Source organism: Vipera berus (genome assembly GCF_964194415.1).
Source record: "Vipera berus genome assembly, chromosome: 16".
Classification (NCBI taxonomy): Eukaryota; Metazoa; Chordata; class Lepidosauria; order Squamata; family Viperidae; genus Vipera; species Vipera berus.
In genome coordinates, this window is record NC_138219.1 from 956,845 (window position 1) to 980,546 (window position 23,702).

At 52.4% G+C, this 23,702-nt stretch overlaps 1 protein-coding gene across 2 annotated transcripts in view; it reads right to left on the minus strand.

Moving 5' to 3' along the window:
- The window catches only part of PC (pyruvate carboxylase), a 144,102-nt gene extending 129,863 nt beyond the window's left edge, over positions 1-14,239 (minus strand). The window contains exons 1-2 of one of the 2 annotated variants that reach the window (XM_081340388.1): positions 14,165-14,239; positions 6,668-6,777 (exon numbers count right to left, since the gene is read on the minus strand). The gene's annotated coding sequence lies outside the window, so the exon portion shown is untranslated. Of the gene's footprint in view, positions 1-6,667; positions 6,778-13,976; positions 14,118-14,164 lie in introns of those variants that run through there. The other variant, XM_081340389.1, reaches the window with a different exon arrangement.
- Positions 14,240-23,702: the final 9,463 nt, after the last annotated feature.

Here is a 23,702-nt window from a genome sequence, read left to right on the forward strand (position 1 = left end):
AACAGACCCTCCTTGCGGAGAGTTAGGAACGCGTCACACCAAAAAATTCTGCAGGCGGCAACACGCAGGTAGGTCCCTGTCTGCCCAGCCAGCCTGAGGAGCAAACACGGCTCCTCCCAAGTCTTTTCCAGGCCGTTGGCCTCGGCTGCTCTTTTCTGCCCTGAAAGCACCCTGGGCTCCCGGATCACTTGCTCCTTCCAAGGGCATCCGCCAAACTAGCCAAGCTCCCCTGAAACTGCCCAGGGGTCCATTCACTCGTTCATTCACTCAGTCGTTCATAAAATGTATTTGCTGCCCATCTCGTATCCAGTGACTCTGGGCAGGTTACAGCAAAAAAACACTGAAAGACATTAAAATCATCAACTGCAAAAAACGCAGCAGATAAAAACATTGAGAGATAAAACTATGGACACAAGAGGTCACAGAGGGGAGCCGAACACACGGGGGGGGGGAGAGTTGAGTTTTAATTAGTCACCCCCCTGCAGTGTGAAGCTCCCCCACTGGGTCCCCAAGGCATCTGGCAAAGCCAGGCCTCATACACCACCTTCAGCCAGGTCAGGAGGGTGGGTGCCCATCTCACTTCGGGGGGGGGGGGGTGTCAGCGGCTCGTCTGGTACCTGGGCAGCCGTTCTGATAGTTAGGACTGCAACGCTGTGGCTAACTGGCCAAGCACCTCAGCTGCTCTGCCTGATTTTTTGGAAGTTTTTATTGCATTAAAATGTCTTAGTGTTTAATCGTTAATATATTTTTTGAATTGTAAGCTGCCCAGAGTCATTGACTAAGATGGGCTGCTATAGAAATTGAATAAACAAATAAAATCAGCAATTGAAAAATATGTTTTGTTCAAAAGGAATTGGCGGAATATAAAGGGAGAAAACTGTGTGGCTTAAACGTACTGTACCACAGATTTAATTAAGGTGTTACACTAGGTGGAAGAAGTAGCCCTGAGTTTGACCCCCCCAACCAAGAAGGGGTGGATGATGAGTTCAAAAGCATCTTTCAAAGAGGCCTGAAGCTGAAATGGTGGGAGATTTTGGTTCCTCACATCCGTGGAGCCCAGCTCAGCCAACCTTTCCAAGAAAGTTCTGCCTCGTTTCACAACTCCCCCCCCCCGCCCCGAGGAGGAAGACAGACGCAAGAGGACCAGGCCGCCTTTGATGCAGCCAGAGGGGAAGACTCGGTGGGCCTGGTGGGGACTTTGGAGCAAGCCACGATTCTTGGCCTTTAAGGGCCCAAGGAGGGCTTTACCTTCTCTTTCTAATCCGCATCAGCTTCGTGATAAGGGGGAAACATTCCCACTGCTGAGCCCCCACCTTGCCAGTTGGCACCTTGCCAGCCCCCCAGGGAGCGGAAGGCACAGAGGTCAGAGTCCGTCTGGAACCCCATATCATCTTTCCTTCCCATTGCAAGAAAAACCATCAGCATCAAAACTGGCTGTGGTGTGACTGACAGGTGGGGACGGGGAATCCGAAGAGGAGGAGCCTCCGCTCAGGACCTCTACCCAGATGAAACTGCCAGAGGAAAGACTGCAAGGTTTCCACAGACGCCTCTCCAGATGAAGAGCTTGTGGTTCACCTGCCCAAATCGCTCAGAATCCCTGAAATGGGGACATGGCCGATTGCACGTACATGGCAGGAACAGTCCCAGACCTCAAGAAAGCAGATTTTTTTTAAAAAAATCCAAGTTTTGGTAGGTGGGGGCCCAAGGCAGAAGAACTACTGGGAAAAGGAACTCAAAACGGGGAATGTTCGTAATGGCACAATTGGTACAACTATTCCAGTGAGGGGGAAATGAAAGTCGTCCCCAGGTCTGTGGCTGCCCAACCGAGAGGGGCCATCTCGAGAGGGAAAGCAGGTGCGGCAGAGCCTGGAATGGGCTGAATTGGGGAAAGGGTCCCGGCTTCAGGGCTTCCTCAGATGAAGCCAAAATCGAAGCAACAGCATCTGCTGCTAAAAGAAAAGGCAGAACCCCTCCATGCAGGATTCAGCCCCGGTGCCTCCAGGAAACCTGTTCTGCCGATCTCTTCCGCAAAGAGCAGGATGAAGGGATGGGATTTAGGCTTGGACACGGAACATAACTCTCCTCTGAGTTTAAAAAGGCAGAGCTAAATGCATTGCATTCTAAGATAGCAAAGGAATTTGTCAATAATCTTGCTGAAGCACCTTTGAGACATCACAAAGAAAGGAACAATGAAAAGCAAATTTTGTTCTCATCTTCAAAAGTGGGGGAAAAGGAAAATCGGAAGCTACAGATCTGTCTGGTGTCAAATGGGAAGACCTACCCCAGGTCATAAACAGACCGTGATCCATGGCTGGCTTTAAAACTATGGAACGGTTCATCAAACTGAAATGGTACCACGGGATTAATGGAAATAATACAAAATGTTTCATTTAGGAAAAGAAGTCAAATGTACAGGTCTGGGGAAAGGGAACTGGCGTGTATGAAAAGGCCATTAGAATGATAAATGAGAACAAGCTGAAGTAAGTCCCCAAATGCAAAAGTTTCATTCATCATCATCTCATTAGACTCCTATCTGCCCAGTTTAGGTTATTTAGGTTCAGAGAAACTTCAGAGGGTTTCAGAGGAGAAAGACAAGGATGACCAGGAGAGAAAAAAGAAAACTTAGCCTTCAGGAAAGATAACTAAGATAAGAGCCCTTTTCAAGCATTCTAAGGTGGGTCACACAAAGATCTGACCTCTTTTTCATCCTAAGGACACAAACAAGTAGAATGATAAAATTCAAAGTGACTTCAAAGGTTACAGAGTCCAACCTCTTGCTCAACACAGGAGTTGTGAAAGCATTATGGGTATCAAGCCTCGGAAGACCTCCGGTGAAGATAGCACAATACCTCACATGGCAGCTTATTTTACTGACTGGCAGCTCAGGGAATTTCTCCTAAAATCTCGCCCGAATCTCCTTCCCTGCAGATTCAGCCTCTTAGTTCTGGCCCTGCCCTCTGGATCAACAGAATCAACGGAGAAGACATTCACCCCCTCTTCTCTACAAGAAGCCCTGGGGACCTTGATGGTTGCCATCCTATCTCCTCTGAAAACAGCTCCTTTCCTGCTTCTCGAGGGACCTGGTGTCTTCATGCTCTGGAAACCCATCTCTGCGCTCACTCTGTCTGGTCAACGTCCCAGAGAAAGGAACAAGTATTCACTGTGACCTGGACTCTGCTTTGTTAGGACACACTAAAACTGCCTGCTTAGCATGAAAGAACATGTTGAAAGGACGAGGCCTAAGACAGAGCCCTCTGGCCCTCCACTCTGTCCTCCTTTAAAGCTGAAGCAGAGCCTTTAATGACCACCATTCATCTAACAGTGAGCCCATCTAACAATAGCATCATCTATCCTGAATATTAGCATTTTATTAAAGAAGAACTTTTTTGAATGTTTTCCTGGCACATTAAGTCCATGGTATTCCCAAGGTTAATCTTTCAAGACTTGTTCGTGACAAACTCCTTCTGGCTCTCGTGGACTAATTGATGCATTCCTATCCATCTCTGGGGCAGAAGACCTTGAGCCGGAAAGGGGTCACGATGAGGCCTCTCCCTTCCCTCTCTGGAAGACAAGGACAACATTTAGTCTCTTCCTGTCTAACCAACCTGAATTAACTAACCAACCAACTAACCAACCTGTACATGCTTAGCATCTGAGCTCAATTAAACACCGGGCAGCCACAAAATATTAAAAGGCTTGCCTCATCTTTCAACTGAGTAACAATAATGGGGCAGCCCCAAAGGAGGAAAACATAAATGAGTCATGAAGGTGGTAAGAAGTGGAAAAAAGACACAACCAGGAGGGCATAATTCCTGCAGGGACTTGAAGAACTGGCTTTGCAAGGGACTGGAACCAATTTGCCAAGAACTGCAGAGCAACTACGTAAAGTGATCTGTCAACCCCCATCAGAGTTGAGCCGAGAGGCTTAGGTCCCTCTCTCACCCCGGCAAACCAGGAAATTGGAATAGGAGATAGAGCTGGAAGGGGGAAAGTTGCCAAACTACATCAGCTAAATGCTCTCTGGCTTGACTGTTGCATGACAGTGTTGCCTCCTGACCAACTAAGCTTCCCTCTTCACAACCTTCTCCCACCCACACTGGCCTGCCTGATGAGATCAGCCGGACGGGGTCCCCCCACGCCCCTTCTGTCAAGGACTCCCATCCGCAGGGATCCTGGAAGGGAATCTTTTCAGGAACCCCGGCCCCCAACAGCTTGCCCCAGATAACTGAACGGCCCCATCCCTCTTCACCTTCAGAGGTCCATCAAATCGTCCACCAGGCCGCAGAAGTTGGAAAGCAACCACTGCTCCTTCGGAAGAAGAAAGCTGTTTTATTGTCTGGCATACTGAGTGTGGCACAGTATTACTGATTCTTTACTTTCTTTTCTTATTGATTTGCTTCAGGGTTATTACTTACCTTTATTCTAAATGTGGAGAAAAACAAAGTTTTACATTTAGGCAGGAAAAATCAAAGGTACAAGTACAGATTGGGCGAGAGCTGGCTCAAAAAGAGCCACTGTGAGAGGGACCTTGGAGTCCCAGTGGACGATCACTTGACCCTGAGCCAGCCGTGTGCAGCAGCAGCCAAAAATGCTAATACAATCCTGGGCTGTATAAACAAAGGCACAGACTCAAGATCACACGAGGTATTAGTACCGCTTTATAAAACCCTAGTAAGACCACACCTCGAATACTGCAGCCAATTTTGGTCACCATATCACCAAAAATACGTTGAGAGTTTAGAAAAAATTCAGAGAAGAGCAGCTAAGATGATCAAAGGCCTGGAGACTAAAACATACGAAAAACGGCTGCAGGGCTTGGGTCTGGCTAGTCTAAAGAAAAGAAGAAACAGGGGTGACGTGATAGCAGTGTTCCAGTATTTGAGGGGCTGCCACAAAGAAGAGGGGCTCACGTTATTCTCCAAAGCGCCAGAGGGAAGGAGAAACAACGGTTGGAAGCTGATCAAAGAGAGAAGCAACCTGGAATTAAGGAGAAACTTCCTGACAGTGAGGACAATCAACCAGTGGCACAGCTGGCCTCCAGAAATCGTGGGCGCTCCATCACTGGAGGTTTTTAAGAAGTGACTGGATAATCACCTGTCTGAGATGGTATAGGGGGCTGGACTAGAAGACCCCCAAGGTCCCTTGCAGCTCTATTCTATTCTATTTTATTCATTCTCAATCTGAATTTAGAAAATGGAAAGTTGTAAGAATCCACTATGACTGAAGTGACTTAGAAGCAGATAGATAGGTAGATAGATCTGTAAACCAGCCTCTGTCTCTTTTCTCCTAAGGCTTTCTTTTTGAGAGAAAAGCAACTGATGCATTTGAACACCGTCATGTCAACACACTCTAGACATCTACATCACCTCCTCTGATTTACCTGTGTTATACCTGTGTCAAAGTCAGATTCCAAAAAGCAGTCTGACAGAAGATCCTCCGTCCCCCATGCAATCCCTGAATGCAACAAGGCACTCGAATGCAACACTTCGATCAACCAAGACGCTCATTTAAAGCAAATTTGTGGATACCACAAATCTACACTGAGCTACTGCCGAATCCCAAGTATAAATAGTCCTTGAATTATGGCTACAAGTGAGCCTAGCATTTCTGTTGCTAAGTGAGACATTTGTTAAGTGAATTTTGCTCTATTTTACAGCCTTTCTTGCCAGAGTTGTTAAGAGTTGTTAGTAACACTTAACACTCAAGTGAATCTGGCTTCCCCATTGTCTTTGCTTGTCAGAAAGTCACAAAAGGGGATCACGTGACCCTGGGACATAGCAACCGTCATATATATATATCAGTTGCCAAGCAACTGAGTTTTGATCATGTGACCACAGGGATGCTGCAATGGTTCTAAGTGTAAAAACTAGACATAAGTCACTTTTTTCACTGCCACTGTAACATAAAAAGGTCACTAAATGAACTAGGAACACCACTGTGGCACTATGGGTGAGGAACGCAGGAGAAGGAGGAAGGTATTTGTTTTGCGTGTGTTTCCCAAGTACACAATGAGTGAAGCAGCTACAAACGGATCAGCCCAGCCCTTGCACGACACTGATAAGATCCAGCCGGGGCTTAACACTAACCCGGGCCGGGAGACTTCCACCGCCCAGTGGGCCGCAGCTGGCCAGGAGCATCCCTTCGGGCTCTTCTCTCTACCAGCAGAGACTCCTCCTCCAGGCCTGGGGGCCCAGGATGGAGTTGTTCAGGTAGAAGTGGCTCTTTCTGGCAGCTACTCCTAAAACCAGCCAGGAAATTAACCACGGGTTTGCCCCCCCATGTACCCCCAAAGGTCAGCCAGCACAATGACCTGCTTTAAGTGAAATGAAATTAAAACAAGCCGTGTTTTCAGATGGATTCAACCTTACCATTGTCAGTTTGGGCAAGGCAACTGGAACCACAGCATGGCTTAGGCAGTTATTACAAGGACTTGCCCACGTTGAAAACACAAGTCAACATTGGACATTTTGGAAGAGAACAAAACAGCCCTTGATTCTAAAGCTTTTAACTCTACTCTCTAACGGAAGAGCAGCTGCAAAGCCCCCCCCCCGAAGCCCGAGGGCAGGAAGAGGGCCAGGTGGGTCAGGAGGCCTTGGCACCAGTGCCTCCATCCCGCCTGTCATGTCGCCCAGCCCTCCCTTCCCCTGCAACGCCCCCAAGGACCCACCTTTCTTCCAGGAAATGTTCCTCTTCTGGGACGCTCAGCAAAGGGACCGATCCCCGGGCTTCTCTGCAAGGCAGCCAAATGACGCGGTCTCAGAGAAGCAGGAAGGTGGCCTGCAGAGGGAAAGAAACAATCCGTCAGCCATCTTCCTTCAGAACTCTGCTGAGGGGAGCAGTTCCCAGAGCCACACATCCTCTGGGCCAAATACCGTCTCCCAATTCAGCTGGGAAGTTCCAGCTCTTTCTTCAGCTGCAGAGAGCAATGCTTGGAAGACCCACTGCCCCAAATCATCTTCGGCAGCATCTCCTGGCGGAGCAGAGGGGCACAACTGAGGATTCAAAATAATATCAGTTAACTCTTTCCTAAGTTATCTGGGAGGACAGCCAGAGGTCGCAGTCAGGACTCCCCTGGGCACAACACTGTAACACCGTGACCAAGGCCAGCAACAGTAGCATCACCAGCTTGTTGGCGTGAGGAGGGGGCTTTGGGCTCAAGAGACCCATGTCGTCCTTATTTCCTAGAGGGCCATGCAGAGGGCTGAGAAAGGGCTGCAGTGTGGAGGGAGCATCATCTCCCCCAAAGCAACACATCCTCCCAGAAATTCTTTAGCCTGTATTCTGAGCACTGGGCGACGGCCAAAGGGGAGCCAACCCAGGATCTGCAAATGTTCTGCATACCAAATAAATGTCCTTCAGAAGGCAAGCAAAGAAAGAAACCTGCTAAATAAACAAAGGCAGGGGGGGAGAGTCACCAATGACCTACATTGGTTCCCTTCCTTAGTCAAAGAAACTTGAAAAGCAAGTTGGTAACTGGAACCAGGGCAAACCTCCTTGAAAAGGGCCAAGGTGTCCAGGGTTCCCATTTCGGGCAACGAGCAGCGCATCAACTGACAGGGCCAATTCCAACTTACTGGCTGATTATAATGGAGCCACCACCACCCCCTCCCTGCAGCAGAGGGTGGACATCAGGCCCCCTGGGTGGGGCCTCTCCTACATCCGTCCACCCGCATTTAAGCTCCGCATGGCCAGCTGACAAAAGCTCAGAAGCCCCGTGCACAAAATGCCTGAACCTGGAGACTGCTTTCCTCCCAACCCACTTTTCCCCTCTTCTTCAAAGCTTGTCCCACACACGACTGCATGACCTTCAGAACTTCTCTTCGTGAATCCACACTGGTCACTTTGCATTCTGTCCATGGTAAAACATTCCAGGCTCACAGTTGGTTGAGCTGGTCAATGACTTCAGTTCTTCAGCAGGGAGGAAATTCCACCCCCCCACCCCCCACCCAGAGCACAGGACCACCTGCGGATCAGCTCTTGCATGCGCAGTGACCAGAGGTGGCCCCAAAGCAGAGACCAGACGGCCACTTGCCTGGGATGGTTTAGTTGGCCTGAGGGTCCGGGCGGCCCCTCTCCACTCTAGGAGTCTGCGAATGGGAGCCCCAACAGGCACAAGAAGAGTCAATCGGGGCCCACAGCACTTCTGGCAAGAACAAGAGGGACTGGGGGGGGCGAGGGGTACCTGGGTGGGCCTGGAGACCAAGCAGCATCAGGCACTTTATTCTGTCTTTGAAGGAGAACCTGAAGCACTGAGGGGGAGGCTCAAAAAACACCCCCCCCCAGAAGACAGCAAGGGAGATGACCGGTGCCAGCTGCTAAAAACTGTCTGTGTGGCTCAGCTGGATGGTCAATCTGGGCTTGAAGGAGACGCCGCCTGACTGGGGGGCTACTTTTTCTACCACAAGCAGGTACCCTGTTCAAGCTCAACTTCTAATCTTACACACACACACACACACACACACACACAGAGACACACACACACACCGTGTTCCCTCTTATCAGCGGAGGCGCACAAAGGCTCCTCTCGGCCCTAAGCTTCCTTTCCAACAGACTTTCTCCCTTGGAAGGTTTCGGTTATCGGCTGCGGAGGCAAATCACAGATGTGAGCATCTCCTTGACCCGAGAAGGGGATTCGTTGCCCAAAAGAAACTCCAGGGGGGGGCCTTATTTATGTACAGATTTACTTACAAAAGGGAAAGATCGTCTATCCGCTGTAGGAGGTTCAGAATGGTATAAAATGTCCAGAAAAAAGAAAAATGGGTACAGGTAGTCCTTGACTTACAACCGCTCATTTAGTGACCAAAGTGACAAAAGCACTAACAATGTAACTTACGACTGGTCCTCACATACAACCAACACAGCAGCATCGTGGTCACCTGATCAAAATTTGGGGGCAACCAGCCTGTATTTACAAACATGGCCACCTCCTGGGCTGGTGGGATCACCCGCTGCAACCTTCCCAGCCAGCTTCCAGCAAGCAAAGTCAATGGGGGAAGCTGGATTCACCTAACGACTGCAGTGATTCGCTTAATGACTGTAGCAAAAAACTTCATAAAATCAGGTGTGGCTCACTTAACTGCCACTTAATAACAGAAATTCTGGTCTCGATTAAGGTTGTAACATGAAGCCACCCCCTCCCCAGCAGCAGAGGGGAAGCCACAGCCCTCCAGGTCCTGCCAACGTCCGTCACTCAGTGTGTACGGAAGGAAGGAAGGAAGAGCGAAGGGAGCAGCCAGCTCTGCTCCGCAGGTGGGAAAGGAAAACGGCCAGAAAGCCAACTGAGCTAGCAGCGCCCAAAAGGGACAGAGAGCCACTGGGGGGCGGGGGGGGAGGCAGCTTGTCCAGCAAGACTCGGCTCCCCTTCTGCACAAGTGGCCCTCCGGGACCTGTTGCCAGCACCTCAGCAGAGATGCGAAGGAGGACATGGAGCGTTGCCCAAGAGCACCAGCAATGACGCCCAACTCCACCCCACCCCACTTACTGCAGGTCCCACTGATCCAAACTAGTCCCAGCCTAGAAATAAGGCCGATATTGAGAGAGATGGATGCAAAATAAATAAAACAAACCAGTATTAAATGCTGTCCTTCAAATTAAAGATTCTTCTACAACACCCTTTTAAAAATAACTGAATCTTCAAAACAGTTGTTAACAGCACAAACAGTAAATCTGTTCTCGGGCCCCTCTCTCAAGCTCACAAAAACATTCTGCTTTCAAATAAAAGTTGTGACTCCAAGGTGCCTTGGCAGCTCCCAAACAAGTTCTCCTCCTCCTCCTCCTCCTCCAGTGCCTATACGCGGCTCCTCAGAGACCTCAGAATCGCCAGCTGCAGCAAGGTACATACACACACACACACACAGAGGGAGCCACTGGCTCAAGTATCTCCACATTCTTGGGCACCATAAACCTAACACCTGTTTTTCAAGCTGTACAGAGTCTCTGCACGACCATCAGCAGCTTCTCTTAAAAAAGCTCCTGAAGGAAATGCAGGAGATAAGCCGCCTTAGCCCACTAATTACTGAAGAAAGACCACCTCGCTCCATTCCTCAGAGAAAGGGGGGGTGGCAGCTAGGAAGCCATTGTGGATGGCCTGGAACCTTTCAACTGAGCTGAGGCAAATGGGGCCAAAGGGAAGAGAGGTGCAATAAGAAGAGAAAAACGGAGCAGGAAGGGACCTTGGAGGTCTTCTAGTCCAACCCCCTGCTATAGGCCTAAAGTAACAGGGGTAGGCAACCTTGGCTCTTTTATGACTCGTGGACTTCAACTCCCAGAATTCCTGAGTCAACCATGCTGAGGGGAAAGGAAGAGGTTTCCAAGCTGAGCCAGGCTGGCTCAGGAATTCTGGGAGCTGAAGTCCATGAGTCATAAAAGAGCCAAGGTTGCCTACCCCTGGCCTATACATTCCAGACAAATGGTTGTCCGATCTCTTCTTAAAAGGCTCCAGTGACCTACAACTTCTGGAGACAAGCTGTTCCATTGATCAATTGTTCTCACCATCAGGAAATTTCTTAGTTCCAGGTTGCTTCTCTCCTTGATTAGTTTCCATCCATTGCTTTTTGTCCTGCCCTTCAGGTGCTTTGGAGAAGAGGTGGATCCCCTCTTCTTTGTGGCAGCCCCTGAGATATTGGAACACTGCTATCACGTCACCCCTCACCCTTCTCTTCGTTAGACTAGGCATTCCCAATTCCAGGAACCATTCTTTGTTTTAGCCTCCAGCCCCCTAATTATATTTGTTGCTCTTTCCTGCACTCTTTTTAAAGTCTCAGTGTCTTTTTTATAACCCCACCAAGGAGGTATCTTAGCAAAAAGCTGTTAGGAAGTAACTTAGGAATGCCCTTTATGTCTCTTCCCCCAGACATTAAGGGGCCTGGCTAAGCAGGAGCCCCCCTTCTCTGCCCCCCCCGCCTGTTTAGTTGGTTGCCTTTCTGTGACCAGAGCAGCCGAGGATGGGAGAAGGAAAAAAGAGGATCCAGGTCAGCCTTATTTTTACAATCTTACCTCTATCTTCCCCTCAAACATGTGTGAAGCTAGTCTGCATTTGGGAGATTAAGGGGATAATTAAGATTCAGTTGTCTGTCATCGGATGCAAGCAAGGCTTAGCGCAGCCCTATCAGCTCCCTCCCTGGCCTGGAAGGAAACCTTGCAGGGCCATGGGGCAGGGGGTGCTTGGCTGGTTTCGGTTTTTGTTTTCTTGGACAACAAAAACAAGGAGAAGGCAACAGAGAGGCAGGGAACACACCTCACGTAGCCAGTTACTGTTCCAGTTCTAGACAGATCCCGTTTCAAGAGTTTCCCGTATCATTTTCTCCTGATTAACAAAACTGCATTGCTGGAAAATTTTCCGTTCAAAGAGTCCAGCCAGGCCCAGGCTCCTGCTTCCCATAATGGCAACGGCTCCCCTTCTTCCCATCTGGACTCCAGAAGCCGGGTGTCCAACTGCTACTCTGAACTATCATCCACTGTCCCAGTGAAGAACTCTTCTCGGAAAACTCCTCCAGGTCCCCTCCTTCAAACAGCCATCAGCCAGCTGAGCCGAACTTTGACCCCTGCCTAAAACAATGAGGAATTGTGGTGCCACTTTCCCCAAGATCCCCTACACACGCACACCCAAATCTTGTTCCAACAAGCATCACGTGCTCCCTTTCAAAGCCCTTTTCTGTCAATAGGCAGGGCTAAATCCTTGGCAAGCAACCAAGGGGCTGGCAGCCAGAGACTGAGGGGAGGGGGCCACCCGAGGGCTCCTGAATGAGGCTCAGTGAGAAGTTCTCCGAAAAGTTGCGATGGGGGGAAGGGAGGACCCACCCTTCTCGGTTGGCTATGGGGCTTCCAATTCTTCTTAGCAAAGAATGAAAACTTTCCCATGGAAAGTCCTCTTTATGCTGAGACTCTGGCAAAGGTCTCCCATTCCTTGGTTAATTGTCAAAACTTGAGGCCAAGAGGGACAATTAACACTTGTGCAGCAATGGAGGGAAAGAATGAGGCAGCCGAGGGCCACAGTTCTTCAGGAGATTTTCAGTTAGGTAAGATTATTAGACAAGAAACATCCACAGTGCTGTTGAGAAACACAGTTACCTACCAACCTCTTCTTGGAATGAAAGTCTTTTGGTGGCAGGAATGTGGCCAGCAGAAAGAAAAGCATGAAGAAGCTTGTTATATTATTTGTAAAAATCCTCAAGAAGCAGGACTGCACCGTCCTATCACTTTGCGAGACGCAAGACCACACTTGCATCACTCCGCACACTCCTGCGCGGGCAAGATCATGCGAGTTTTTTCTCCTTTGTTCTTCAGCCTGTTGAGTGAGCCAGGAGGAAGCCGTGTTGCCCCGCAATGCACACCCCCACCTGGAGGGTCCTTGGGGAGGACCCAAACTCAGCTGCACTTACCCTCCACCTTGCCCTCGAAGTGCCATTTTCTCCCCAGTTTGGGCTGGGAGCCAGGAAGAGACGGATCTTCCCAAAAGCCTGGCTAACAGGCTTCATGCAGAGACCTGAGGGAGTCTGTCTCTGAAGGAATTTCCTGTGGAGACTGGGAGAGGTTCTTCACCAGGGAAAAACCAGGTGCAAACTGACAAAAAAGATCCCCTCTCTGCTCCAAGAACAGAACCCCTTGTCAATGCAACAGCACCCCAAAAAGCCACCATCCTAATTATAGCAGTTGGAAATAAAAGGATCTGAAATAGCAAGAAAATCAGGCCTTGATGTTTGAAACAACACAGAAAGCCGGCTAATACCAAGGAAATTCAACATTTATTGCAAATAACTTCTTGCAACAAGCTAAAAGAAAATTCTGCACATGGACATCAACAGATAGATAATATCGAATATACTCTACCAACAAAGATGGAGAAATTGTCAAGTCAACAGAAACAGGAGCTGGTACCGCCTGCAGCTCGGATGATAAGATATCCCCAGTCACCCAAAACAATATTCCATTAGATTACACAGCAAAGGTAAAGATTTAATAGGTTAGTTTTGATAGAGCGCCTGGGGATCTCATGCATGAAATTCATGATGCTGTTAAGATGAGGCAAACAAAAATATGATGAAATAAAGCAAAGTGAAACAGTGTCCACTAATGGAAGGCAGAAAGTAAAATCCAACAGAGAATAGAGAACACCAAGAGAGGGACAGCGTCACAGAAGAAGTCTGCAAAAACTCACTGACAGGTACAAAGGTCACTGAAACAGAGCCAGTTAAAGAGTGAGGTGGGCATTAGAAAATACTGCTACCACAGCAAAGTTACGGTTGATAAATACCAGCTGAACTACTTCAAATCTTACAAGACAAGGCAGTTAAAATGATTTGTTAGGAGGAAATATCAGTTTAAAATCCCTCATCCAAAATGTGTAGCACTAAACCACTCCACAGAGCAGAGGCTAGCAAAATAACCTTCATCGGCCGCTCAGACTGCAACACACGGCCTGAAAGGGGCCGGAGGCACCAGCTGGGTGCAGAAGAGGCACCCGAGAGCGCAGGGCCGACATCCAGGAGAGAAGGGAGGTCCGGAAGCGCCGGCTTCGGCTTCAGATTCTGCACCGCTTGACCCGCGTCTGCCCGCTTCTTGCCAAGGACCCCTTGTTCCGCCAGCCTGGCCGTGCGGAGCGCATCGGGGGCAGCGCCGGCCCGGAGGAAGGGAAACGGGACTGACGTTGCCGGGCGGGAGAAACGCCCCCAGCCCCAGAGGCCGCTCCCCGGAGCCCAGGAGGGAGCCCAGGAGGGAGCCCGGGCTTGGGGGGCGGCGGGGGGCTCAGGAGGCGGGGCCGAGAGGAAGCCCCCCCCCTCCGACCCGCAGCCAGGGCCTCCGCTCGCCCCGGGGCAGCCTTCCTCGGCCCAAAGGCCGGCGGGGCCGAAGGGAGCCTCCTCCCGCTGCCCCCCGAGGCGGCCTGGGCGGGTCCGCCTTCCCGGGGCTCCGCCGCGCTGGGGACAGGCCCGGCCTCGCCCGGCCCCGGGATGAGGCGGCGCCGCTCCCTCCCGACTCACCGGCCAGCCGCCCGCCCCGGCGGAGCAGCACCCGGGCCCGCTCAGCCGACGCGCGTCCCGGGCTGTCCCCGGCAAGAGGGAAGGCGGCCGGCCGGCCCGAGCGAGGCGAGAGACCTGGTGAACCAACGACGGGGCGGGACGCTTCGGCCGGGCACGGTGACGTCACCGCGGGCGCTCGCGCCGCTCACCTCGGCTCCGCTGCGCCCCGGCCCGCTCGCGCCGCCGGCTCCGCTTCTCTCCGCCGGGCGCCGCCGGCTCCCGATTGGCCGCTCCCGCTTCTCCCTGGCCTCGGCTGAAGACGCCCCTTTTCTTTCCTCTCTGGCCACGCCTCCTCTCCTCCGCCTCTCCCCTGTCACTCACCCACACTTTCAAGCTTGGCGCCTTCGAGCCGATTGTTCCGCCCATCTTTCAGAATTACGTCTTCTCGTTGGCTGCCTGTCTCGCCCGGCGTAGCTGCTAGTGGTTTCCTTTTACGCCAGTCTACACGCCCAGCTCTCCAGCCGCAGCAATTGGCTAGGAGGTCCCCCCTCGTCGCTTCTATTGAATCGTTTCCCAGACGTTGGTTTGTTCCGCCCCGCGCAGAAGAGAAAAGCGCCCGGAGCCTCTCCTGGCCTCTGATTGGCTGCTGCTGGCAGGGGCCGTTCCCTTCGAGGCTCCTGCACGTGGCGGACAGCTGGATTCACCTTGCGGTTGTTTTGGCTGCAGTCGCGCGGGCGGCTGAGACGGCGAGGCGCGGGCGAGGAGCTCCGCTGAGCCGCGGGACGGATCCGGGTGGCGGCCTTGAGCCCATCTTGGCTGATCTTGAAAAGCTGAGCGGGGTTTATCTGTTAATTATCTGAAAGAATTTGGCCACCGATTCAGGAGGCTCTAGCGAGCCAGAGAAATAAGAAGAGTAACAACAACAATAACAACAGTAAGAATAATAACAACAACAAGATTGCGGCGTCTGGAATGGCTGCGGCTGCATTGGCTCTTGAAGGCGAATAGTTTTGGGAGGGATAGTAAGGGCTATAGGTCACATGATCAGGAAGATTTTAATGTGTTTGAGCAACATGGTGGAACTAAGGTAATATATGACATACGACTGACAATCTTTGCTGGCCTGGCGAGTTTCTAGTTGTTTTGGAACTGTTGGTGAGACCATTAAAAGTCGTTGGCGCTGTTTGAATTTGTTCTACCAGCATCAAGATCTGCCTGCTGGCCCAGTGATGGATTCTATTGCAAATCAGGGCTGTTTCCAGAGGAGGAGAGGACCTGGAGCTTATGGAGCAAAGGAACTGGATGAGGCTGTCGGCAGGCCCAGAGGAAGAGAGAGAGGCTTTTGGAGGAGTTGGTGGTGGCGGCAGCGTGCTCCAGGGGCAAAAAGAAGCAAGGCCTCTTTAAGGAAAAGGTGGAAGAGTCAGGATTAGAAAAAGGAAAGAAGGCAAGGTTGTCAGAATACAAGCGAATTTGAGGGCTAATCCACATGGAGCCCCATTTCCATCTGTCCTGTTTGCCATCGTTCACTCCCTAGAGACTAAAATGGACAATGTGAAATTTGAGCGGGTCACGAACAAGGAGTATATATCGGAGGTGGTGACACTTTGAGAGCTGTATGCAACGAAATTTCATTTTGATGTATGCCAATTGGTGTACATTCAAAGTGACAATAAAGTTATCATTATCATCATTAACAACAACATCCCAGGTCCTTCCTATCAAGTCCTTACCAAGGACCTGGGATAGGCAGATGTGGATGTTTGATGGTATCTGTGACGATATCTGTAATACCATCAAACATCCACATCTGCCCATCCCAGGTCCTTGGTAAGGACTCGATAGGTAGACAAAAATGCCAAATCCACTCTGAACATCTGGCTGACTGCGATGATCAATAATAATAATAATAGTAATAAATGTAAGCGTTATGTACTGGGCTTTTGGAATATCACCACGTGTTTGCTGGTTCTCCAGCAACTCAGACAGGACGTCTCCAGTCCTGCTATTGGTCAACTTTGGGCGGCAAGTATAGTTTCAATCCAACTGGTTAATACCATAGGGCTTGGCTATATACTGAGGCAGGGTGACTCCAATCTCTCAGTACAGTTTCTGCTTAAATAAAGTATGTGTTTGTCTGTACTCCTCTGCGTGTTCTCGTTCCTGCTCATCAGAGCCCACGACATAATAGTAAGTATTATGAAAGCACTAGCAAAGGATGATGGTTACAAATATTTATTTATTTATTTATTTATTTGTTTTATATACCGCCCTTCTCCCGGAGGACTCAGGGCGGTGTACAGAGCAATAAAGTAAGAATACAATAAAGCAACAGAGTGAGAAAAATTGTAAAACCCAAATGCATCAGGCCAGGCCGGCTTGTTGGAATAGATAAGTTTTTAGATCACGCCGGAAGGAGCGAAGGTCGGGGGCCATCCGGATTTCAGCTGGTAAGCGGTTCCAAAGGATTGGCGCACCCACCGAGAATGCTCTCCCCCTGGGGGTCACCAGCCAACATTCTCTGACCGGTGGCACCCTGAGGAGGCCCTCTCTGTGGGAGCGCACAGGACGGAGGGATGTTGACGCTGGCAGTAGGTGCTCCCGTAGGTAATCCGGACCCACGCCAGGTAGGGCTTTGTATGTCATCACTAGCACCTTGAATTTCACCCGGAAGGCAACTGGAAGCCAGTGCAGCTCACGGAGCAGAGGTGTAATATGGGAGTATCGGGAGACCCCCAAAAGCATTCGTGCAGCTGCACTCTGCACCAGCTGAAGCTTCCGAGTGGTTCTCAAGGGCAGCCCCATGTAAAGAGCGTTGCAGTAGTCAAGACGAGAGGTCACAAGTGCATGGGTGACTGTACGCAAAGCATCCAGGTCCAGATAGGGTCGCAGCTGGCGCACCAGACAAACCTGAGCGAAGGCCCCTCTAGTCACAGCTCCTATATGATCTTCTAAGGAGAGCTGTGAATCTAAGAGGACACCCAGATTGCGAGCCTTATCTACGGGGGGTAATAACTCGCCCCCGATATTAAGAGATGGAATACTCTGAATATCCTGACATGCCGGTATGTACAGCCATTCAGTCTTGTCCGGGTTGAGTTGAAGCCTGTTCCTCCCCATCCATTCCTGGACCGCTTCCAGGCAACGGGACATCACGTCGAGGGCATCACTGATGTGGTTTGGGGTCAAGATGAAAAGCTGGGTGTCATCAGCATACTGATGATAACCCACTCCAAAACCACGAATGATCTCACCCAGCGGTTTCATGTAGATGTCCCGGGCCCTCCAGAGATCATTCACCAGAGCGACCAATGCCGTCTCCGTGCTGTACCCGGGCCTGAAACCCGATTGGCATGGGTCTAGATAATCCGCTTCATCCAGGACCAGAGGGAGCTGATGCGCCACCACACTCTCAACAACCTTCGCAAGAAAGCGAAGGTTGGAGACCGGACGAAAGTTATTTAACACAGCTGGGTCCAAGGCGGGTGTTGTGATTCAGGGCCAGCCTGTGGGTCCGGCAGCCGGCTCGGATGTCTCGGATGACTCAGACGAGGGGGAGGAGGAGGGTGTTGAAGACGAACGTGCTGATGATGGCTTGGAGGCTTCGCAGAGCCCCCAGCCAGGGCCCTCTTCTCAGCTGCGCGAGCCCGACAGTGCGGATGATGATGACCCACAGCTGGCCCTGTTCAAGGACGCCCGACGCAGGAGGCAGTCAAGCAGGAACAAGCAGAGAAAGGCTGTGGGACTCCTCGGAAGGAGGCACAGGGAGGCCACGCCCTGAACTCTAATAAAGGGAGTGTTTGGGGAAGGGCTGGTTGCTGAAAGCAACCGCTCCGTTTGAGGATCACAGTTCCAGTGTTTTGTTTCTTGTTCTGTTGTTTTGCTTGTGAATTAAACTTGGCAGACGCCTTCCAGCCTCAGACGCTCTCCAGCCTCTGCCGTTTGTACAGGGGTTGCCTTTCTGCAAGGCCGGTAGCAGGCTGGTACAGAACAGTTTGCTTTCAGCCACCCACCCCTTACTACTAAGATGGAGCAGCTACGTGCCGAGAATGCTCAGCTCACTCAGCAACTCACTTTGCTGGCAGCTCAGGTGGCTCAACTGCAAGCTCAGGTACATGCTGCACCCCCACCCAGGAGGAAATGTCAGATAGCAATGCCGGATAAATTTGCTGGCAATCCAGAACTGTTTCCTGCCTTCCTGGGACAATGCCAGCTCTTTATCAGCGTGAGAGCGGCTGATTTCCCCACTGACCGGGATAAGGTGGGGTTTGTGTTAAGCCTTCTTTCGGGGGATGCAGCTCGTTGGGGCACGCCTCTGCTGGCACAACCTAGCCCTTTGTTGGATAACTTTGTGGGGTTTTGTGACCATATGCGCCTAATGTACGAGGACCCAATTAAGACGCAGACTGCCACCCGACGCCTGAAAGCTCTGAGGCAGGGTCAACGCCCCCTACAGGCCTATATCAGCGATTTCCGGCTGCTTAGCCAGGATTCCGCCTGGAATGAGGCTGCGCTCGTGGATGCCTTCCAGGATGGATTGTCGGAGGAGATGTTGGATGAGCTGGCCCGCGTGGACATTCCCTCAGACCTGAATGGGCTGATCCATCTTTGCTTGCGGATCGATGCCCGGCTGCAGCAGCGAAAGAGTCGCCGTGCCACCCCACAGACCCCTGCCGCCCCTGTTGTGCGTGAGCCCCCAGTCCAAAGGGAGGAGCCAATGGAGCTGGGTGCCGCCAGGTCTCGTCTATCGGTGACGGAAATGGACAGACGACGATCGGGGGGGTTGTGTTTTTACTGTGGGGACCCTGGACATTTGGCTGCTTCTTGCCCAAAGAAGCGTCAGCGGGCGTCAGTGACCAAGCCTGCCCCGAGAAAGTCCCCTACTTTGCTGTCGGGAAACGCCCCGAGCCCGATCTAGACGGTGTGATAGATCGGGCGTCCCACAACAACCACACTGAGCGACGCCGTTCCGATGGTGCCTGTGAACCTCCACGGCATTTGATTTTGGAGGCACGTCTGATCCTTCCTGGCAAGCCAGAGGGGATTCCAGTCCATGCCTTAATTGACTCTGGGGCTACCACAAACTTTATGGACTCAGCCTTTGTGGCCAAATGGGCTGTTCCCCAGTGTCCGGTGGATCCGCCCATGTTAGTGGAGACTATCGATGGTCGAGTGCTCCTGTCCGGGCCTATTACGGCCGCCACGCAACCAGTGTGTATGGCCATCAGTTCCCATGTGGAGGCCATCCAGTTCTACATCACTTCGGATCTGCACTTCCCCGTGGTCTTGGGACTGGCGTGGCTCCGGGCGCATGATCCACAGATCTATTGGTCTCAGAACTTGGTCACCTTCCCAAGCTTGCAGTGCGTGGACCACTCCCGCCATATCTGTGCCGGCCAGGTGGAGGGTTCCCCAGGGGTTTCCTTGCCTCCCGAACTGTCCGACTTTGCTGATGTGTTCAGCGAGTCAGAGGCGGATCAATTACCCCCGCACAGGCCCTATGACTGCTCCATTGATTTAGTCCCTGATGCGCCTCTCCCAGTGGGGCGTTTGTACTCCATGTCGGAGCCCGAGTTGGCTGCATTGCGGGACTTCCTGGAAAAGAATTTGGCTCGCGGTTTCATCCGGCCCTCGTCCTCGCCAGTGTCTGCGCCCGTGCTCTTCGTCAAAAAGAAGTCGGGCGAGTTACGGCTTTGCTGTGACTACCGGAAACTCAACGCCATCACGGTGCGCAACCGTTACCCGCTGCCCCTCATCCCCGAGCTCTTGGACCGACTCCGGGAGGCTAAGATCTTCACAAAACTGGACCTGCGTGGAGCTTACAACCTCGTCAGGGTTCGGCCGGGTGATGAGTGGAAGACGGCGTTTGGTACTCGCTATGGACATTTTGAGTACACGGTGATGCCGTTTGGCCTGACCAACGCCCCCGCTGTGTTTCAGCATTTTATGAACGACATCTTTCGGGATCTGTTGGACCAGTTTGTCGTGATCTACCTGGACGACATCCTGATCTACTCCCCGTCGCGTGAAGTGCATCATCAGCATCTCCGTCAGGTCCTGCAGCGCCTCCGAGAACATCGGCTGTTTGCCAAGTTGGAGAAGTGCCAGTTCTACCGGGTGACCATCGATTTCCTGGGTCACCGCATTTCTCCTGAAGGCATCGCCATGGAGCCGAGTAAAGTTGAGTCGTTGCAGAGTTGGCAACCCCCGCGTCGCGTGAAGGATGTTCAGCGACTTCTTGGATTTGCCAACTACTATCGAACATTCATCCCTGGCTTTGCTGCCTTGACAGCCCACCTCACCCGGCTCCTGCAGAAGAAGACTCGGTTCCAGTGGAACGCACCAGAACAACAGGCGTTCCAGGCTTTGAAGGAAGCCTTCATGAAGGAGCCCATCTTGAAGCATCCTGACCCGCAACGGCCGTTTGTCGTGGAGGCGGACGCCTCCGACATTGCCATTGGGGCCGTGTTACTCCAGGCAACGACGCCCAGCGGTACCCTTTTCCCTTGCGCGTATCACTCTCGGAAATTGAACCCCTCGGAGCGCAACTATACCATCTGGGAGAAGGAGCTGCTGGCCATCAAGGCGGCGTTCGAGGCTTGGAGGCATCATCTGGAGGGGGCGCGGCATCAAATCGAGGTCCGGACGGACCATAAGAATCTGGAAAGCCTGCAGACCGCTCGGAATTTGAACCAACGCCAGATCCGGTGGTCCCTTTTCTTTGCGAGGTTTGACTTCCGGGTTCGGTACATACCAAGCGGGCACAATCAGAGAGCGGATGCTCTGTCCAGGAAGCCCGAATATACCCGAGTGGAAGACAAGCTTCTGCCCAGGACAGTGATCCCCGTCGAGTCTTTTGCTGCGGTGCGGGAGCCGGTTGATATACGGGCTCGGATCCGGGAGGCGCAGCAGCAGGAGGCGTGGGTGGCTCAGCGGAAGGAGGAGGTGGGGCCAGACTCGCCTTGGACGGTCACGGATGGACTCTTGTATTATCGTGACCGGCTCTATGTTCCGGGAGGGCCACTCAGGGGACTCGTCCTCAGCCAGTGTCATGATAACCCGGCAGCGGGGCATTTTGGCCTGTTCAAGACTCTGAACCTGGTCTCCCGTACCTTCTGGTGGCCCCGAGTCCGACACGACGTCCAGTCTTATGTCACCTCCTGCATCCCATGCAGGCAGGCCAAGTCAGCGACAGGGGCCCCGCCTGGTTTACTGCAGCCTTTGCCAACACCCAAGAGACCCTGGGGGGCTGTGTCCATGGACTTTCTGACGGATTTACCCCCATCCTCCGGCTTCACGACAGTGTTTGTGGTGGTGGACATGCTGACCAAGATGGCGCACTTCATCCCCTGTCGCGGCTTACCGTCAGCTCGCGCCACTAGTCGCATGTTCATCCAACAGGTGTTTCGGCTGCACGGCCTCCCCGATAGAGTCGTCTCCGATAGGGGGGCCCAGTTTACAGCCCGCTTCTGGCAGGAGTTGATGCGTGCGTTGGACATTAAGGTTTGCCTCTCGTCCGCGCATCATCCTCAAACTGACGGGGGAACCGAGAAGGTCATCGGTATCCTGGAGCAGTATCTGCGCTGCTACGTCAACCTGCAGCAGGACAATTGGGTGGACTATCTGGCCATAGCCGAGTTTGCCTTTAACAACTCGCAGCACACCTCCACGCAGATGACACCGTTCTTGGCCAATGTGGGTTATCACCCCCGGTTTTTCCCCCTTTCTCCCGTGGACTCACCGGAGCCGGCAGCGAACGACTTCATGGCGGAGTTACAGGCGATCCAACGATTGGTGCGACGGCAGCTGGAGAAGGCCAAGGCCGATTACAAGAGGTTTGCCGATCGGTCGAGACGGGATACGCCTCCACTATCGGTGGGGGATCGGGTCTGGCTGTCCACCAGGAACCTACCATCCACACGGCCGGCGAGGAAGTTGGATCACCGTTACCTAGGACCGTTCCCAGTCGAGGCTGTCATCAATCCGGTCGCCTATCGTTTAACTCTGCCACGTTCCCTGCGCGTGCACCCAGTCTTCCATCGGTCCTTGTTGGTCCCCGAGCAACCGGCTTGTCCACTCCGCCAAGCGGAACCTCCCCCATCAGGACCTTGTGATGGAGGCAGCACCCCCGAGTACGAGGTCGCCAGCATCAGGGATTCCCGTTGGCTGAAAGGTCGTTTCCAGTACCTGATCGAGTGGAAAGGATACGGACCGGAGGACTTCACCTGGGAAGACGCGACCGCCGTTCATGCCCCTGCGTTGGTGACTGCTTTTCACGAACAATTCCCATCCCGACCGCATCCGGATCGGCAGACCCGGGGGAAGGGCCCTGCGGTGCGGGATAGTGTTGTGATTCAGGGCCAGCCTGTGGGTCCGGCAGCCGGCTCGGATGTCTCGGATGACTCAGACGAGGGGGAGGAGGAGGGTGTTGAAGACGAACGTGCTGATGATGGCTTGGAGGCTTCGCAGAGCCCCCAGCCAGGGCCCTCTTCTCAGCTGCGCGAGCCCGACAGTGCGGATGATGATGACCCACAGCTGGCCCTGTTCAAGGACGCCCGACGCAGGAGGCAGTCAAGCAGGAACAAGCAGAGAAAGGCTGTGGGACTCCTCGGAAGGAGGCACAGGGAGGCCACGCCCTGAACTCTAATAAAGGGAGTGTTTGGGGAAGGGCTGGTTGCTGAAAGCAACCGCTCCGTTTGAGGATCACAGTTCCAGTGTTTTGTTTCTTGTTCTGTTGTTTTGCTTGTGAATTAAACTTGGCAGACGCCTTCCAGCCTCAGACGCTCTCCAGCCTCTGCCATTTGTACAGGGGTTGCCTTTCTGCAAGGCCGGTAGCAGGCTGGTACAGAACAGTGGGCTTCTTGAGGAGAGGTCTCACCACCGCCTCCTTCAAGGCGGCGGGGAAACTACCCTCACTCAAAGAAGCAGATATAACCGCCTGGAACCAGCCTCGTGTCCCCTCCCGAGCTGCATAAACCAGCCAGGAAGGGCACGGGTCCAATAAACATGTGGTGGCGCTCAATCTCCTCATAATCCTGTCCACTTCCTTCGGAGTCACAGGATCAAACTCCTCCCAGATAACATCGACAAGACCGCCCGTGTCCTGTTCGTCAGACTCTGCCCAGTTGGAGTCCAGGCCGGTCCGAATCCGAGCGATTTTATCCAACAGATATTGTCCAAATTCCTCAGCACGACCCTGCAAGGGGTCCTCCCTCACCTCCTGATTGAGGAGGGAGCGGGTCACCCTAAACAGGGCGGCCGGGTGATTATCTGCGGACGCGATGAGGGCGGAGAAGTAATTAGATCTCGCCGCTCTTATCGCTGCGAGATAAGACCTAATATGGGTTCTTAGTCGCAACCGGTCGGATTCGGATTGGCTGGAACTCCAACGGCTCTCTAGGCCCTGTCTCCGACGCTTCATCTCCCGGATCTCCGCAGAGAACCATGGGGCTCGCTGGGATCTGCGCCGGGTCAGGGGCCGCAAGGGTACAACTTGGTCAAGCGCCTCTGTGGCCGCCCTTTCCCAGGCTTCCACTAAGGCATCCGCCGAGTTGTGAGCAGGAGAGGCAGGTGGGGCCCCAAGCGCTGCCTGGAACCTGTCAGGATCCATTAAATACCTAGGCATATTGGAATCAGATGACATCTTGAATGGAAAAGTCAGAGTCAACACAAAACAAATACATCAGGAGAGTCCGCAAAATACTAAAATCAAAGCTGAATGCTAGAAATATAATTTCCATTTAATACATG